Here is a 20,391-nt window from a genome sequence, read left to right on the forward strand (position 1 = left end):
TATGTGAGTGTTTTGTTAGTTTATTTGTTTTCCTGGCGCAAGCATCCTCTGGCATTCAGAGGTAGGATTCAAAATTGAAAGCCTTAGGGAGCCCACACGCCTAAATAAGAGTGAATGCAATTTAATCATGTGGACTCTCGACCTTTGTTCTAAATGTAAGAAAGACAAATCACTTTGTTAATAACATCAACCATTTTTTACTGTGTAGTTACTTTTTTCATATGAGTTCATTAAGGTAATACGTGTAATGTACTTTTAATGAAGATAATATCAAGTGAAGCTAAAAAAACTATTGTAAAAAAACAAACACATAATTACACTATTCTAATATAGTGAAACTATAAAAAATATGTACCCTAATTCGGTTTTCTACTGACATACAATTAATGGTCGTGTAATTAATTTTGTCATGGTAACTTAATGTAGCTTTAAACCGAGATTTAGTATGTTTTTTTGTATTATCTAATGTATTTGTCACAGTGAAACCTTAATTAAAGATGGTACAAGAAATTATGGCAAATTTAGGTTTAATGCCAGAATGTTTACTAACACGAGTTTATTTTATCTGAAAGAACAGCGTTCTTATCACATTTAACGAACAGTGAAACCATTTCGATTGAAGACATCGTGTACGATACACAAAATTAGAACTATCTTTTATGGAAAGTGTTTGCTTATATATTTCACATGTACATTCATTGAGTGTGTTATTTGTCAGAGTGGATATCCCGAATCATGTTTCAGAATGATTAACCGTATTGTATCTTTTACAATGTACATAATTAATCGCCTTTCCTAAATTAAAATGTAAACCTGTATGCAATAAAGCTCGTTATCATTAAAAAACATGATTAGAAAAGATATGTTCGTTGCAAGCAGGTAAATGTAGTTTTATATGACACACATATCTGGTTGCTAATACCAAGCGACTTCGCCAAAAAAACTTTCACGAATAACACATGAAACGTTGTGCTGCCAAGAAACAATGTTCTCAAATTTTCCAATTATCTGATTCTAATTAACGGTGCGATCCCTTTCTAGATGAACACACAAGTGCATAGCCACGCTTTGAGGTTGCTCAAGGTTATGCAATAAATATAGATTAAGCAGCCATGTGCTTTGATTCGGGTTTGGTTATCTGATGTAGAGTCCCCTATGACGTCGTGAAAACTCAAAGCAATGAAACACTTGCACACTACTGTTCTATTCAGCACAAAAATTACATGTCAATCTCAAGTTGTTTCTTTAAACCGATTGTCCTCGATGCAATCACGAGGTAGTTATGCACATAAATGCATACACACTTTCATCCAAACTCAGACCATGTGTTATAAGTTAATTAAATGTTGTATTCACCAGATGGTCTCAGATAAATAACAAGATAGGTCGTCTACCTTCGTTAATCATTTTCAAATAATTACCTCCATCCTCAATCAGGTTATTGAGCAAAAATAAACATCAACATGTTTTTCTTTTTTATGTGACAGTAACCATGTATTATTTGAAACAAGTAGCCGTTCGTACCTCTAAAATTCACCCATCATTTATGAAACCCCGTTTCCACGTACTACAACAAAGTGCGATTGCTAACCACAATCTTATAAACGTGCACATCAATGTCAATTATTCTCAGCAGCCTGTTAATCAGCTACTGTCATCAACTTATAAACGTGCACATCAATGTCAATTATTCTCAGCAGCCTGTTAATCAGCTACTGTCATCAATGCATGCTACATATCATCAATGCATGCTACATATCACAATCTTATAAACGTGCACATCAATGTCAATTATTCTCAGCAGCCTGTTAATCAGCTACTGTCATCAATGCATGCTACATATCATCAATGCATGCTACATATCATCAAATCGTCTAGTATCAGCGTGGGATACAATTCATTTTTACAGAGATCAAGACGTCAGTTAATACAAATCTCGATAGAAAGAATGATACATGCCTTAACGTTTTTCATGAAATATTTGTTCCGTTGATAGTGCAGTTGTATCAATGTGCATGCATCACTAACGCTATCAATCACTTGCTTTTATATGTAGTTTCATTACATGCGTCACGTAAAAAACCCACATGCATCTATGGAAGATATTTATTATGCAGACAGATTCATAAACATGCATGTTTATTTGAGTAATAGCAATAGCGATTTGGTTAACACACATTATTCAATATCACCAAAGAAGATGTATATTGAAGTTGTATAGACAAGTCGTTGTATTGATTATTATTTTTCTTACAATTTTCACGTATTTCAGGCATTATTACAATATTTATACACATTAAAACACCTTCATACTCCAACTTCATACTATGCGAACGCATGTGCTTGATCTCCTATGCATTATTGAATGGGTCTAGCGCCGATGGGGCTCGAATGTCAAAAGTGATATACATGTATTTGCATTAAATTTCCTGTCATTGCAATGGTATCAAATGAGCCGTGCTCTGTGAAAAGGGGGTTTAATGCATGTGCGTAAAGTGTCGTCCCAGATTAGCTTGTGCAGTCTGCGCAGGCTAATCAGGGATGACACTTTCCGACTAGACTAGATTTTTGCTGAGAAGAGACTGGACTAAATGAATATATAACTCAGCGAATTTAGATCCAGTAATATTAATGATATTAATGTGGCGATCTTTTTCATTTCTATTATCAGTAAGTTTAGTTTAGGACAAATCCACTTATAAGCTGTCAACAATACTAGAACAATAAATTGTTTTATTTCGTATTCTTCGAAAGGTCTCCCTCTTGGTCCATGACGAATTACACACGAGCACGCACATAAGCAATTGATACGGGTTGATCATGCAATCTGTACAATGATGGGAGATATGTGATTGTCGAATTGAAATGTTTGTCAAAATATACAAGATAAACAACTGCGAAATAATCAAATCCACTGTATATGTTTATATTTTACATAATCAAATGTATTGTGTTGTTGTTCCCTTTTCAATACAATATCCTGATCTACTATGCAACTGTGCGTTAGTTTGCTGACTTTGCTTATAAATCAAACAGGCATATTAAGTATACAAATAAGACTCTGATCACTTTTAGATACAATTATAGTCACAACATGCATTTATCCCCAATGCGCATAGAGTGATAGAAGGCACAAACGGTTACCAAAACCGACATCAAAGAACTATGTTACATAAGTGAAAATATTCAAAGATATCTACGCCACTTACAATTCTACGTGTACATTGATGAATATGTCATGTTATAAATGGACAACTATAGATGTTATTATGTCTGCAATTCAATTCTTGTAGTATTCTTATTAGTATTCGATCAATCAATGTTGTGAGGTTGGTTCTCAACTTCATGCGCTATTCTGCCGTTGCATACACACTATATAAACTATATTATATACAATAAACAATATTCATCATTCGATTTACACGTATAGGGCTCACGTATAGTTCGAGATGATCGAGCGGAAATCGGAAAGATGGTTGAGTGGACGTCGTGAATGAGTCGTGTAGGGGTCGTGTGTTATCGACAAGAGGTCGAGAAGAAGTCGTGTATACCTTTTTTAGTCGAGCTTGGTCGGGTTTGGTCGGGAAATGTCGGTGATCGGGATGATCGAGTTGATCGTATCGGCAGTGGGAACCCACCTTAAGACAACTTAGACAAGCACCGGCGAGTATTTTGTGGTAGGGTTAACTTCCGTTGGCTCGATATGTACTAAGTTGAAGCTTAACGATATGTATACGTAATACGCTGCGAACTTAGTATCATTTTATGAAATTGGCTGATGCATGATTATCGGAAATGCTGATCTAACTTAATGAAACGGTGCCACCGAATCCAATTAATGTAATTTTAAGAGCTATAATGACAGTGATAAGTGTTCCCACAAACTTTAACCGTATTTGATGCTTTTTTATGTGTAATATTTGTAGATATTGCAAATATATACGTAGTCTTACTTGGTATCATGCATAAAGTGTGAAATAAGATAGCAAAAGTATTCACGGTTGCGCGAAAAGGTTTGAAACGTATAACAAAAAAATTCAGCTCACAATACGCATCACTTTTAACCCATTTATGCCTAGTGGACTCTCGTATCCTTCTAAATTGGATAAATGTATTTCCAAAATTAGGGATTTCTAGTATGTTTATTTCTATACTTAGAATATTTCTTACAGAAATTCCTTTAAGCAAACAGCGCAGACCCTGATGAACGCCGCATCATGCGGCGTCTCATCTGGGTCTTCGCTGTTTGCCAAGGCCTTTTTTCTAGACGCTAGACATAAATGGTTTAAACTGCGTACAACCAAATACTGCGATACGTAAATGCACTCTGCTGTCAACGTACTATTGCATTACATTTAAAGTTTCGCTGAAGGCAGACTTAATAAAGATTTGCAATATTTCTGCGTGACATATCATATTTAAAAAAATTATTATTAAAAAAAAATATAGCAAAACAACTTTTGCAGACCGACCTTCCCTCAAATTTAGTGGAAACACATGATTGCATTTGTTAGCATGAGTCGGAAGAACGCACAGAAATGAAATACACCACATGAGACAACATTTCCATTATATAACTTATGCTTGTAATGTTTGAATTATTGACCCAAACCAGCCAGAGTAAAAGTTATCATAAGTTGTTACTTCGCACAACGTAAAATGCACATGAAGCGTCTTCCCTACCACAATATTTGAATTTATGATGGATTGGCAACACAATACCTCAATAAAATGCACTGACAATTCTGGCTGCTGTTACGTTGATGCAGTTACAAAACACGTGAATTGTCGAGTCAACATTTCCCGTAATATATGGGTCAATTATAAATTGTTTATACTATGATCATAGTGTATAGGAGCAACACACCGTATATATAATACAAGTATTCTCTTTAATTGACTTCAAATGCGAATGAACCCAATAAAACTTAGACACAATATACTGCGGCGGAATTCTAATGCAACAATATATGTTATGCTCGCGACAGCTTCGTAGCCTTTGAGAGTTGCTAAAAATGAACCGCGTTCTGAGAAAACTGGGCATAAAGCATGTGCGTAAAGTGTCGTCCCAGATTAGCTTGTGCATTCCGCACAGGCTAATCAGGGACGACACTTTCCGCCTAAACTTGATTTTCGATAAGTAGGGACTTCCTTGAAACTAAAGCTACCATACAAGCGGAAAGTGTCGTTCCTGTCGTCCCTGACCGCGGCTCATATAATAAGACAGCTCAGTCTCATTGGTCAATTACTGCTTATGTAACTGTCAATATACGGTCTACGAACTTCGATGAATTGCAGTCAAATGCATATGGTTCATTTGAACCATTACTACTCCGATTGGGCTGGTGCAATATCACCGTCTCAAAACGTTTAAAGAACTGTCTCATAGGTTCACTTCTGCAATAGCAACTGTCACGACGTGGTCTATTGGAGTTGTCAGGTTGTTGTACTTACCAAAGAATGGTGTAATGTTGTTATCATTTTTATAACGTAAAGTGAAAGACAATGCAATTTTTAGGCAATATAATAATGACTTCATTTGAAATTAATTTTCAAACTAACATAAGCATTCATGTATTTTAAACATGTAATTGATTTATGAACGTTTCGGTATGAACGTTACGGTAATTTGAACGCCATGTCAAATGCCAGCGCAGGCTTTATTCAACTTCGCGAATCGTAGTGTCTTGGTCAAACATTCTATATTAATTTTGAGTGAAAATGCAGCTTAATATAATTGTCGCGAGATTCAATCTAAACATATACTAAACTAGTTGTGTGTACATTCTGTTCATATTTGAAACTGTCATGAACTTCAGACGACGTGAACAAATGATTACATGCATGGACATTTGTAATTAAAAAATAAGTTAAATAATTGATGTTCTCGCGGATGTGCTCTCGTGCGCAATCTTCATCAAAGTATGTTTTGCGGAAAGTCAAATACAAAATGGTAACACTTTTTAAAATTAACCCATTTATGCCTAGCGATGATGCGGCGTCTCATCAGGGTCTGCGCTGTTTGCTTAAATGAATTTCTGTAAGAAATATTCTGGATATAGAAATAAATAAACTAGACATCTCTAATTTTGGAAATAAATTGATCCGATTTTGAGAATGGGAGAGTCCACTAGGCATAAATTGGTTAATTTCTGAATGAGCTGTAAAGCTGTAAACAAGCATCTCCCCACGCTTCTTCGCAACTCAACGAAAATGTATGTGGCTTAATTACCGCCTCATAAAACTTTTACAAATCATGATTAATAATGTTTTAGCCGAGACACTTTCGGTGAAGTAAATAAGAAACCGATAACGCGCCCTGTATGACTGGTAATAATTTGCGGTTGGGCACGTTTGCAAAAATCTGTAAGTGGTCTAAGCAAAATAATAAGTAGAAATACAAGAAAAATAAGCAGGAAAATTCCTATCGAAATGATTGATTGTTCGAAAAGTTGGAAGGCTTCTAAATGAATCTTAAACATAATTATATTTGATTATTATTGCATCACAATAGGTCACGGATGGATTGCTTGGACAAATTCATATGTGTTATGCATCGTAATGATCAAAAGGGCGACAATCACCTTACAAAATTGTAGTCAACACTAACGTGTGCAATTATTATTCCTTAAATACTAAAACTGGCGGCATTCACAGGCGTGCAATTTATATGTGGGTGTAACAAGTTCAAAAGCAGTTTAAATGATATAGATGGAATTGCAATTTTGTTGCAGATTAGTTTCAGGAAGATAGTGTTAGCTGAACAGTAATAATATATAATGTATATACCTACTTTACTATTAACAAAACATAGCCAGCTTATTAGCTGGATTGTAACGGCATGTTTTTTGCAATTATGATGGTCGATTTTTTAAGGGTCGATTCTTACAATAGACGTTTATAAACATGTACATAATCATTCACTTTTGTAAAAGTTAGTGCTATGATATGTATCGATTTCCAGTTATGTGCAGTCATAATATATAACAGTATCATACTAATGAACATATATATTAATTAACCCATTTTTGCCTAGCGTCTAGAAAAAAAGGCCTTGGCAAACAGCTTAGACCCAGATGAGGCGCCGCATGATGCGGCGTCTCATCTGAGTCTGCGCTGTTTGCTCAAATGGAATTTTTGTGAGAATCATTCTAAATATAGAAATAAATATACTAGAAATCCCTAATTTTGGAAATAAATTGATCCAATTTAGAAGGATGGGGGAGTCCACTCGGCATAAATGGGTTAATTAATTAAAACAACAAGATGAATCATTTTACACAGATTGAATGATGTTCGCTGGCTGAAAACACGATGTCATAATCGTATCTATGAAGTATAAGATAGTAATATGTATGCGAAAAACTGGACTAGTTTAACCATATCCAGTTTATGACATCTTTAATGACGAAAAATACTAAGTGTAACTTATGGAAAGTGATTATTTATCAATCCCACATGCAAGTGTATAATTTGTCATAGTCGGGTATTCTGTTCACTGTTATCCGAAATGTTTCAAACATGTCTACTCGACATTTGACATTAAACACATTTGTATCCCCTATAAATATCGTTTAACGTTTGCCCTAGATAAAGATCTATGCAACAAATAAGAACAACTACAATTTAAAAGATTAAATATTTCGCATATTACATGACTCGACAGAACACTTTTTAAAAAAGTTCTCGAATACTGCAGATTGCTTGAACAAACTACGTTAACATGTTGGAGTTTTAATTAGTCCGCACAACAAATTGATCAGTTAGTTTTATCAATGCATTTTCGAAATAATTAATACGAATATGCATTAACTGATCTGTAATAGTATGTTTAAGTTACAATATAAATTTGCATCACATTTGTATGGGTTCAGTACAAACTTATCTTATACTAGCCCCGAGCATTCAGTAAATATATGAAAACAAACTAAGCTAACCAAACTAAACCCCACTCAGAAATAATGCATTTACGGAATGAGTGTTTACAATTGGTAACCAATTAAGGAAAAATAAGTGGTCCCCACCGGACCTGCAGCATATATAAAACAGCGCAAATCGTGTTACGGCATGGTAAATCGTTTTGTATAATTTATAAGTAAATTACCTAGTGTCCATATTAAGTAAAATCTAAAAAAAGTATAACATAGAGGATCATTGTTATTCCAAAAAAACATCATCCAAAAGAAATTACCGTTGCCAGCAGATACATGTAGTATTATATGACACAGAACAAATCTGAAAACTAAAACCGAAAACTAAGCCAAACGACCATTTACGCATAACACATGAACACGCGTTGCTGCCAAGAAATCATGTTCTAAACTTTTGCTAATGTGTGTGCTCTTGTGTACCACTTTATTTATCAATGATCAGTCAACGTATGTATCGATTGACAGTTATGAACTTGTCGATTCAAAGTCCCCTAAGAATGACGTCATAAAGACGAGGAGGGACTTACAGCGATGAAACGCATAAGAACATTTCTGGCCATTTCAGCACAATACCTCAATCCAAACTCAAACGAGTCGCGTTCTGAGAAAACTAGGAGTAATTCATGTGCGTAAAGTGTCGTCCCAGATTAGCCTGTGCAGTCCGCACAGGCTAATCAAGGACGACACTTTCCGCCTAAACTTGATTTTTAGGAGGGACTTCCTTGAAACTAAAAATATAAAAGCGGAAAGTGTCGTCCCTGATTAGCTTGTGCGGACTGCACATGCTAATCTGGGAAGACACTTTACGCACAAGCATTAAGCCCAGTTTTCTCAGAACGCGGCTGAAACTATTGAGTTTTAGGCTTTCTGTTTTAGAAAGAAGTGATGTTGACCTTAACAAGATTGATTCTTAATGCAATAACGAGCTAGATATGCACGTTCATACAAATTGTCGTTTTTTGCTAAGGTGAGAAACTTGTGTATTCATCAGATCGAATCGGCTATATCCCAAGTAGTCAGCTACATTTGTTCCCAGCCGAGTACCTCTTGTGGCACTAACCATCAACCGATTGCAACATATGACCGTTCTTCCCTCTAAGATACTCTCATCATTCATTTAACCTCTTTTTGACGTACTATAAACAGTATGATTGCCTGTCACAATCTTATAAAAAGTCAAAGCATTTTCATTTGTTTTCAGTGACCCGTAAATCTGATACGTTCATCACTGCACGGTTCACATCATCAATCCGTATAGTATTCAACTTGCGATACAATTCATTTATATTAACAGAGATCGCGACGTCAGTAGGTATTTATCATACGCGAAATGAATCATTTTTTATTAATCTTTCGGTCTTGCCCATGCGTTATGAAACATACATCTATGAAAAACAATAAGTATGCAAACAGATTCATTAACACGCATGATAATTTAAGTAATGACAATAGCAATTTGGTAAACATATAAAATATAAAATAACCAAAGTACGTGTCATTGGAATTGTTAATGCTCTTATAATTATGATGCATTATTATTATATTTATACTAATTTATATAAATATAAACTCGTACTTTATAATATGTGAACCCATATGCATGATTAATCTATTGATAATATTAAAGTGATATTATGGGCATCTAACAGGTTATAGGTGTCTATCGCAACCGTTGTTTATTTTTGGTGTTTTCACTTCATATACACTAATATTTGTTTATGCAGCATCAACATACTAAAACAATATCCCGGAAAGAGAAAAATAATGCATTTGAATATCATCCGTACTTTCGTTTGACAACTGATCATGCATGTACAATGTGAACCTAAATTTAGTGCAGATTAGTTCATACGACACAAAGACACAATTTTGTTTTACGGATCATTTCGGCTTACAGGTCTCACCAGTCACGTAAAATATCGAATATAAAATATATTTTTATAAACAACTGGTAGCATGATGACTTGCAGATAATTGGTCAGTAACCACATTCTAACTAACTCTTTTGACATGTGAATTCCTTTCAGCTCAATTCAACAGTGCAAAATGCCCATAATATCACTTTAAGGGAAGCCTCCATGTTTAATAGGGATATATTACCAGTGAATTGCATGTCATTGCAAATGTATCCAAGATATAACTATGCGTATTTAGACCCAGTATTTTTCAAGTTGTTAATGTCGTGAACCTTTCCTTTCCTTTTTCCAGTATGGTATGTTTTGAAAACATTTTTTCCTGTCAACGCTGCTAGAACAACGCATTGTTTAAAATCATCGTCTTTGAACGGTCTTTCGTTTGGTCAGTGACGAATTACACACGAACACGCACATAAGCAAGTGATACTGTTTGATCATGCAATCTTTTTAACAAAGGGATACCAGCTATCGTCCAATTAAACGCTATCGTCCAATTGAAAAGTCGGTAAAAATATATACACACGTGCAAAAAATCGTGTTTTTTTGTATACGTTTGTATTCAACATTATAAAAATAAGTTTCAATACATTTTTAAATTGTATCGGGTAACAGGTATTTAACGAGAATAATTCATACGCGTGCTATTTTTATAGCTATGCTAATGATAGTTAACGAGAGTCTGCAATGTCTTACAAGAGAACCATAGCAACTGTTACACACTCGTATTTCTTCATTCATTGAGCAGTTAAAACGGGTAATTGTGATCGCATGTCTTGCAGAGAATAGTCTTGCAATGTAGATGCTATAAAAGAAGAAGAATAAACTGTCACGCGCCGCCTTCAAGATTGTTTTGCTGTCAACGCATGTTTAGCAGTGATGAATACCTTAGGGATTGTGGCATTGATTTGCCTCATGTACCATTTCGTGCCGAGGAACAGTTTGTTATCTCTGAACAATGCTGGCTTTGCTTATAATCAAAGCAGGTACATGTATATTAAATCAACTATTCAAATTTATAATGACCCATGAAATTCAGTATGATTTCACACCAACATCAAACACGGAATGATCTCCATGACTCATAGAGCGATTAAACTGGTTATTGTTTACAGCAACATTTAAGTGCTCTATAAAGATGAAGATACGTAATTATTAAAAGATTTTTAAATATTTTTTTTCATATTTTATTTATAAAGGTTATCAAAAACCAATATATATATGCTATTGGACATAATAATAAAAAAAATGAGCAATACAACTTGTTTTGAGCTCAAAATAAAGTGTCCTCCAAGTCAATTGTGTTTACAAACAATCAGTTTATTTACATCGCTGTTTACTCGCGAAAGAGAAAGTGAAAGTGACTCAGGTCACCAAAAATATAACGATGACTTTTAACGTTTTCCGGTATCTACGGGTTTATCTTCCATAATTATTGACAAAGTTGTACCTAAGCTGTGTTATTAGCAGTTTTTATGCAGGAGTAACTGAAATCCGCTAAAAAATAGACCAGTTGATATGCATACTAATAGGATTTGTGACCTTTATAGAGCCGTTAATAAATGTTGCGGCAAACAATTACCAGTTTAATCGCTTTAATATGTGATTAACATACTGTTTTGCCTTATATTTACAGTATCTGACGAGAACATAACCTTTATATGCCGTATTAGTCGACTATTACAACAAAAATGTTAAACCACCATGTTCCCTTTCGTAAATGTATTTAATGTTCAGACTTTCTTTTTACACTAACCGGATCATTAAATTAACCATCTAACAAGACAGTGTCGAACTTTAGGCCGTATCATATTTACATATATATCATACAAAAACCATTCAGATTTTTTAATAGATCTAGAGGGACATAAATTAAGAACAACGGTTATATTATAGGTCATTTATATGGATTCATTATAAAACAGGGTGATATTTTCCCTATCTGAATGTTTTATAGAAAAAGAGAGTGCGTTGTGCACGAATTGCAGTGAAGCTTGTGTCGTCAAATATGTAACGCATATATACATAAGTTAAATGTGTTCATAATTCATATGTATTGGTATTGTGTAAATGTATTCTACATTTATATGAAGAAAAGACCAGTTGTAATGTTAGATTCACACGGTTAAAATTGTAATGTGATAACGAAACCCACTAAGCACGTATTTTAAACACATTTGGAATGTTGAACATATATATTTTTCAACTTTCTTGCATCTGGAACGGGGCAAAACGAAAACCACAGTTATATTAATCATCCATCGCAGACAAAATAGATAACAAATAAACACTTTTAGTTTCTTCATGTACATACACACTGAACTTAATCATACAATTTGGTACGCACCTTGACATTAAATGTAAAGCCGAATTTTATTCATTTAAATCAACTGTAAACTAAGAATTGCATTGATTTGAACATTCAAAAAGTACACAACCAGTAACATTAAACAAAAAAGTTGTTTCCATGAGTTGTCGTCTTCAAAGAATATTTTGAAGATTTTGTGACAAGCTATTTACAAAATGCATTGAAACTATAATTCAAACAACTACACAAATGTAAAAGCTAACACGCAGTATATACGAATATATAACATCAATCATAAGGTATATCACATTTGGAATGAATGTAGGTTACTATCTTACAGTTTCACAGAATGAAAGTTAAAATAAGTCTTTAATTACTATTTACTTATTGGACAGTAACAAGGTGAACATTGACTAGGGCACTGTATTATTTTTCATACTCAATTCATATTCAAGGCAATATGACAGAAACAATTGCGAATAAGTGTATGCATAGTTTATATTGTATTGAATAGAATCTTTGAAATAGCAGATTGTATAATATTTGTGTTGTTATCTCGAATGTTGAGTGGTGTTCTTAATAAACAATCGGGCATTCTCTTCAAACAAAGTGTATTTTAATGGTGACAAAGTATATCCCTATAGGATGTCAATGGTGTATCTATATTCCTCTAATCAATATATCGAAAGGAACAATTTCTATTGATAGGGAAGTTTCTGTCAACCATTAATTTATTATACATTGCAACATGTAGTATAACACTTTGATCCTTGATAGCTTCTTCACATTGTGGGTTTCCTCGAAACTTAAACTAACACTTCCCTTATGAAACGTAGCTTGATATGTATCAGATGACAGGTGACATGTTACAAATGTATATACATTTTACATTATTAAAACCGAGTTTTCTATTGAAGCCTTATTTTCTGTCGGTTTGGATTGAAGGTACTAAAAGGTGACGCTCGACAAACGACAAACAAATGCATTAGAAAGGCCATCATCATACAGTTAGCCCAATACAGAGGGGTTACGAGTTGGCATTCTAAGTCCAGTAGGGATTCCTCTAAAACGTCCTAATTCCCATTAAGCCACGATATGTCAGGAAGTATTAGTAGTATCAAGTACAGCAGTGTCACTAAAGAGTTCCGTTTTTGACATCCAAACACGGTTTCCTAAAAAAACAGAGGCAACCGGATTGAGGACGTGTATTTCCCTTTTCGAAGTTTAAGTGTTGAAGACGTTGATACTTTGACAAGTCGAATATAAGAGTAAGAGTTGAGAAAAATTACAGCATATTGTAATTCTTAGGCCAGCTCTCTTTTACAAATATGTTGGGGACATTGCTTTTGACAAACCTAACTGTCCCACTATTTATCTTGTCATTAGGAACAGTATTCATCGTCCTATTGAATTTCTGAGTTGATAACCATCCAAAGTTTGCGAATGATATTTAGAGGCGTTATCGAAAATAATATAAAAGAACAGAATATTTTATTTTAGCTTAAGCATACAGCTCATCGCCATAAACATACATATGCAATAACAGCATGCGTGACAATTATATACAAAACATACATCCTTTTGAGGAAAGATCAATTTAAAAAGTATTGACATACAACATGTTTTAGTGAGAATGTCACATGGATGGGGTTAATACAAAGTGATCATGTAATGTTAACACGAAATTTAATAATTGTTACAAATATAACATTATTCTAAGCTTATTGTCTTTGTGGAAGATATATAATTTATACTACACATACAGCACATCTTCTCGTAACTTAAAGCATTTTAAACAAAAAATGGCAAGTTTTCTTAACACTATTTTGTTTGAACAATTAAGTAGTTCGATAAACTTGAACATACTAGGCCGTGATCTGTAATACGTTGGAATTAATGTATTCCTAATATCGGCATAATAAGGACATTTAATAACAAAGTGATATTCATCCTCGATATCATTGAGGTTGCATAAAACACATTTGCGTTGATCTCTGACAATGTTCTGGTGTCTACCCGTTTCAATTAATAATTTGTGAGACGACAAACGTAATTTAGCAATAATATTTCTATGTTTATTATTTTCAACAATATCAAGATACGCAGATCTTTCGAATATTGGTTTCAATTCTTTATATAATATCATTGAACTAGATGATGTGACACTTGTATTCCAGTTAGTGATATACTGGTCTCGTAATCTGGTTTTAAGTAAAGGTATTAATTGATTAGAGTTCACAGATTCGGGGAATAGCCATACATCGTTGAAACCGGTTTGGTTTAGAATGTCCCGTACTTTCGATGACCAATTGTTTGTGTTATTTTTGCGTTCAATTTCTAATCTCTGTGATAATAAAATGTGTTCAAGAATACAATTACCCTCGTTTACATTATATAATTTCAAAAAGTATTTCACCGTCATAAAATAGAATGGCTCGCTTAATAATAGGTTGCGACGTTTAAATAAGTTTATCAGTATTGGAACCGAGAACAGTTTTTCCAGACAAAAGACACCAACGCTTCAGAACTCGATCAAGCAGAACTCTAGATAAGAGGCGTGTTTTTACAGCAAACTTTCTTAACAGTTACCAAAATCCTGTTTTGAATGCTGATTAGAATCGTTTGGATGTAACAATTCGAACGAGTACTAAAACATAGAATTTAAGTAACAATGTTCTTGCAAAGACCCTTTAACTCCCCTGTCTAGATCCCTGCGATCAAGTTGATAACGCTTGTAAACATAATATTAGAAAGGGCTTCTCGATTAAAATAAATACCAAACTAAAAACACTGTACCCTCAATGCAATAATCATGTCCCCGTCTTACGGACAAGTACCACATGTTAAGGTCAATCAGTTTTACTATACATTTGCGAGTGAATTGGCATTCATTATATAGACCAGAACGGCCAGTATTTGCATTCCTTGTCTACTGATGGGTCTCATATAAATGAAACACTTGTTAAAAAACCGTTATGGCTGGATTGTGTAAGTTGTTAAGCATCATACCGATATCATCATCAGTCATGCCTTGTTAAAAAAAAATCGTAGAGAGTAACGTCGAGATATATTGCGAATATAAATACAAAACAACAGTTCCGCGTTTGCTCGCCCAAAGAGAGCTTTGAACCAGTTACCCCAATTTTAATAGGGGTCATCGACTGACCAAGGCCAATGCACATGTAAAGTATCAGCCAATAGGTCAATTCGTTGACGAGTTATCGATCGGGAACAATTTTCATACTTATTGTGACAGTGACCATACCTTTTACCTAGTGACCCCACTTTCAATAGGGGTCATCTACTATCCAAGGCCAATGCCCATGTGAAATTTCAAGCAAATAAGTCAATTCGGTGACGAGTTATTGAACGGAAAGAACTGGTTTACCAACAGACCGACCGATAGACCGACATCCAGCAAAACAATATACCCACCTCTTTTTCGAAGGGGAGGGGGCATAATAAACGCTTATAACTTTCTTGCAAATATGGCTTGGAAGTAAGCGGCATGTGAAACTTAATGACATTCCTGTATATAAATGGCGATAAATACCTGTCTCGGAATGGCCGTCGCCATTTTGTCTATCACGTCTCTGTATCAAGTTTGGCTTAGTCGATTGCAATTTGTCGCTTTAAAAGATTGTCGCTAAGTAAATGCTGTACATGATTCTAAATTTCTGGACTTCTGTGCTTCCTTATAACATACTTATCAAACGCTTGAATTGACTGTTTGAGGAATTGGATTCACTATTGCAAGGTTTGTTTTTCTTCTGTGAAGCGTGTTCGTATTTAATAATGTGTTTTAAGCAAATCGTATAAAGGACAAGCATTTCTCACTTGGTCATGTATTATACGGTTTTAATTTTCTTCTTTAAATAGGTCATATGACACTGTAACCAAAATTAAGACATAGAGAATAATAGGTTAGTGTTGATTATAGATCAGGTTTATCATGAGAGGCTTAGAAAACAAAAAGCAAGAGCCTTGGCGAGTTTTTTTTTCGTTTTCGTGCCGAGCATGATAAACCTGATCTATAATCAACACTAACCTATTATTCTATTTATCCCACTTTTTATTTAGTAAACCTTTTTTTATTTAAACACAATTATTTTTCATGAGTGTTTGTCGCATTTTGAAAATGACTGTAGTGTAACCAAGGTCAGTGTATTACTCCGCGTTCCAAAAATAACCGCTGATCAAATTATCTTTCTTTTTTTAATCAGAATATTGTTCTGTGACAAAGAGTCGTGCATTATTAATTACAATTTTATTAATATTGAATTGCAAATCTAAAAGTTTTATAACAATAATAAAACATTTAGTTGTTTTATACAAGGAACTACATTTGTTTACAACGTAGCCTAACAACGTAGCACATGTCGTGGTTTATAGCAGAAATTTAATCAACGGGGCTTTAATCAACCGAATTCGCTGTAAAAGTGGGACACACAATACTTTTCATATGAATGCATTTATTAAGCAAAATAATTTATGAATGCAACACATAGTGTACATATCATAAGGTACGTGTTGTCTCATATACGTGTGTCAATAATTAAAAGTTGTGATAAAAAGCTTTTTGCAAGGTTCAACACTTTAAATTATATTAATATATGTATTATATGTGTACTAAACGTTTCAGGTTATCCGGCTGGTAGCACGCTCTACCTTCAAAGTAAAGTAATTGCTGACGACCTATTATTCGCGGGTTCGCTATCCAGTAATTCGATAAAAAACGCAGTAACCTAGACATCGATTCATATTTCGTCGCGGACCCTTTGGAATAAGTTGAATGCGCTTGTTCCATCAATAGACTGGTGTTATCGACAGGGCAAACCAACAAAATGCATTAGTGATGCTGTCATCACATGGCGAGCACATTGAATGGTCTTTAAGAGGCGACAGTCTAAGACCGGAAGTGTTTCTTCCAAACCTCCTTTATTTCCATTAAGCTTTACTGTTTTATGACGTATTAATAGCATAATATATCTCAGTACAAAGATAAGTTAATTATATGGCACGCGACCAATGTTCTTTAAAAAATGCCGACAGAAAAAGGTACGAGGAAATGTCTGAGTAGTGTTATTTCTTGCATGAGTAAAATATAAGGACTTTGACTCTCTTTTGACTCCACAATTTATTTGTCGAATGTACGATTTTAAAACAAGAATTTACTGTCAACTTTTTGTAAAGGCTTACCACCTTTATTTAAAGATAATATTTCTTCTTTTCTGGCATTGCAAGAATATAATCGGGGTTATATGTCATTTGAGGCAAATATCGACTAAAGACCTTTAATTTCGAGGTCAGACACAGTTGTTTTCTTCTATTCTGCATAATGAAGTAAATAGTTACAAAAAAAAGACAAATTACATATAAATCATGATCAGCGGTGTCTTCCTAACTGATCAATACGTTCTTGCAAACTGTGGCACTTTATATGGTATGAGTATACGTGAGTCAAATAATCAGGTATATGTATAAACATATCAAAAGATGTCGTCACTACGATGATTAAGTCAATGTCATTGACGTCACATGTTCCAACATAAGTATGTACCGAAACTTTGAAACATGTTTTTACAGCCAAAACATAATAAGTATTAATTACCCTTGAAATAGGATTCATTATTTAACAAGTAAACAACTGTGAGATTTGTCGTGCAGTGTCATACTGTTTGGCTGTTTTACCCCTGAAATAAGACTTCGTGTTATAGAAAGATTTGTCATCTGGCTGCTTCAACGGAAGTTTCAATTTATCTATATGATAATAATCACACAAATAATGCCTGTCACATAAACCGAGCGTTTGTAATATGAAGTCCCCACACTGATCTGACATTCTCTGACTGTTCAAACGCGCGGTTGCACTTTACTGCAAAAAAAATAATACTAATTTGTTTAAAAAGATCATGATACCTATAGAATACTCTTACGAATGAGCGGGCTCTCAACTTTATCCCATTAAAAAAGGTGAACTATTTAAAGTCTCTATAACGCTCAAAATCAACGAAAATTTCGTTAAGTATTTCGTAAAATAAAGTTAACACCTAAACAATCAATGTTCCTTATAGCAATAGCCACAATTTCAACGCTAGATGTGGTATGATTACATAGATTTTTGTAGATACAAAATGCTCGTTTTTATTTATTTGTGTCTACAATAAATTCCATGTTAATTTCCTGCGAATATATCTATTGATACGACACACGAACACTAAAATTGAACCATGTTAAACCATAATAAAAACGAGCATTTTGTATTCACAAACATCTATTTTACCAGACCACATCTGGCGTTGAAATTTCGACAATGGCCATAAGGAACAATGATTTTTAATTGTTTAGCTTTATTTTGCGAAATATTGTACGAAATTTTCGTTGATTTTGAGTAGTTATGTTACTTTAAAAAGCGATCCTTAAAAATGTTAACTGGGTCGCGCTTTTTTCTCCCAACACAGATCAGTCACATTGTATAGGCACCGTGAATATAAGAACAAGTAAACAGCACATCAAGCCCTCTTGCCTTTATGTGAACTCACCTAGGTCATTAAAAGGCCAAACTATTGTTTTAAATGCTGCCATTTAATTGATTCGCGAAATAAAGAGTTGAAATATCATCACGCAAATGTTTAGTGAATTCGCTTATTTTAAGTACTGGAATAGCTTCTATAAACAGGTTTCTATCGAACGCTGTCAGAAATACGACCTACTTTTATTTTAATACATAAGACAATGTCTTTAAAACTCAATAAAGTGTTAATAGTGTTCCTTTTAATTCACAAAAGCTTGCACAAAGCTTTTAAGAATTTACTTAAACGAAACAAATAACCAAAGATATTAACAACAGATACACAGAAAATATATAACACAACACCCGCTAGAAAATGTAATGCTATAATGACGTGTAAATAGTACTAAATACATCGTGATTTGTAATAACTTAGTGACAACGTTCCATCGTCTTCAATAGAAATGCTAAATTCTCATTAGAAACACTATACACGCATGATGACAATTTAAATAATAATTCATCTCGCGCTGGTGTAGACCGGAAACATTTGGAACCCTTCTAGATGCTAGGTAATCCATTAACACTCGCGAGATTGTTAAGCATTGCGAGTAAATAGATGCCATTGTTAAATAAAGTTAACGCGAGCGGTACTTACAGGAGAAGGCAGGATATTTGACTCTTTTATTGCGATAATGACATGTAAGAATTCGCTCGCTTTACGATATAAGTGAATTTGAATTTAAAAGAGACATGTTCATAGATAGAACGCAATGCAGATTTTCTATATAATTATCGCTCTGGGAAAACGGGGGTTAATACATGTGCGTAAAGTGTCGTATCGGATTAGCCAGTGCAGTCCGCACAGGCTAATCAGGGACGACACTGTCCACCTGAACTAGATATTTACTAAAATGAGACTTCCTTTTTAACGTGAAATATCATAAAAGCGGAAAGTGTCGTCTTTAATAATCATAGGCGGACTTGACACGCTAATCCGGGAATAAACTTTACGCACATGCATGAAGTCCCTTTTGTCCAGAACATGGCGCATATTCGGTCATTGCTTGTTTACCAAATATTCAATTACAATGTGTAAATAGTTTCCGAAAATATGGCCGCTCAAATTCGACTCCCAGTAAATATTCATATACGAACTATCCTTTCTCAAGAGAATAAAGAGGCAGTTCATATGCCCTAGATGCATGGGACAAGAAAATAAATGCCAAACAAAGGCGATATGTGTGTTGCATTTGCTCCCGCTTTTTTATCGGAGCGGATGATTGTTGTGCGAAAGATAATTTAAGTGTACAATTATACAATGCAAATATAAAATACGAATAAAACTATACTCCCAGACTTAAAAAAGACCAAATATCATAATTATCGACGTTCGATTCAGTTTTTAAATATCGATTTTAAAGGACATATGGAGCCACGGGAGATAACACTCTCTATACAACTGCGAAATAAATTACCACATTTCGTCCCTTTGTTTGAATAGACCAGCAGTGTTAGACCACATGATGAAAAATGAACAGAACAATACCTGTCTTAATACATGCAATAGTATTGCTGAATATATTAGACTGTACTAGACGGACATTTCCATACCCAAAAGGGGTAGAACGCGTTCAGGCATTTCGTTAACAATATGTCTAACTCAAATCTGGATATTTATTAACAATATCGGAACAGAGTTGCCACCCATTTTTCTCGCCAGGCACT

At 34.2% G+C, this 20,391-nt stretch overlaps 1 protein-coding gene across 4 annotated transcripts in view; it reads right to left on the bottom strand.

Annotated features, from left to right (window-relative positions):
* The window catches only part of LOC127867686 (atrial natriuretic peptide receptor 1-like), a 740,759-nt gene that overhangs the window by 454,940 nt on the left and 265,428 nt on the right, over positions 1-20,391 (bottom strand). The window lies entirely within an intron of this gene.

This window comes from Dreissena polymorpha, chromosome 2, assembly GCF_020536995.1.
Source record: "Dreissena polymorpha isolate Duluth1 chromosome 2, UMN_Dpol_1.0, whole genome shotgun sequence".
Classification (NCBI taxonomy): Eukaryota; Metazoa; Mollusca; class Bivalvia; order Myida; family Dreissenidae; genus Dreissena; species Dreissena polymorpha.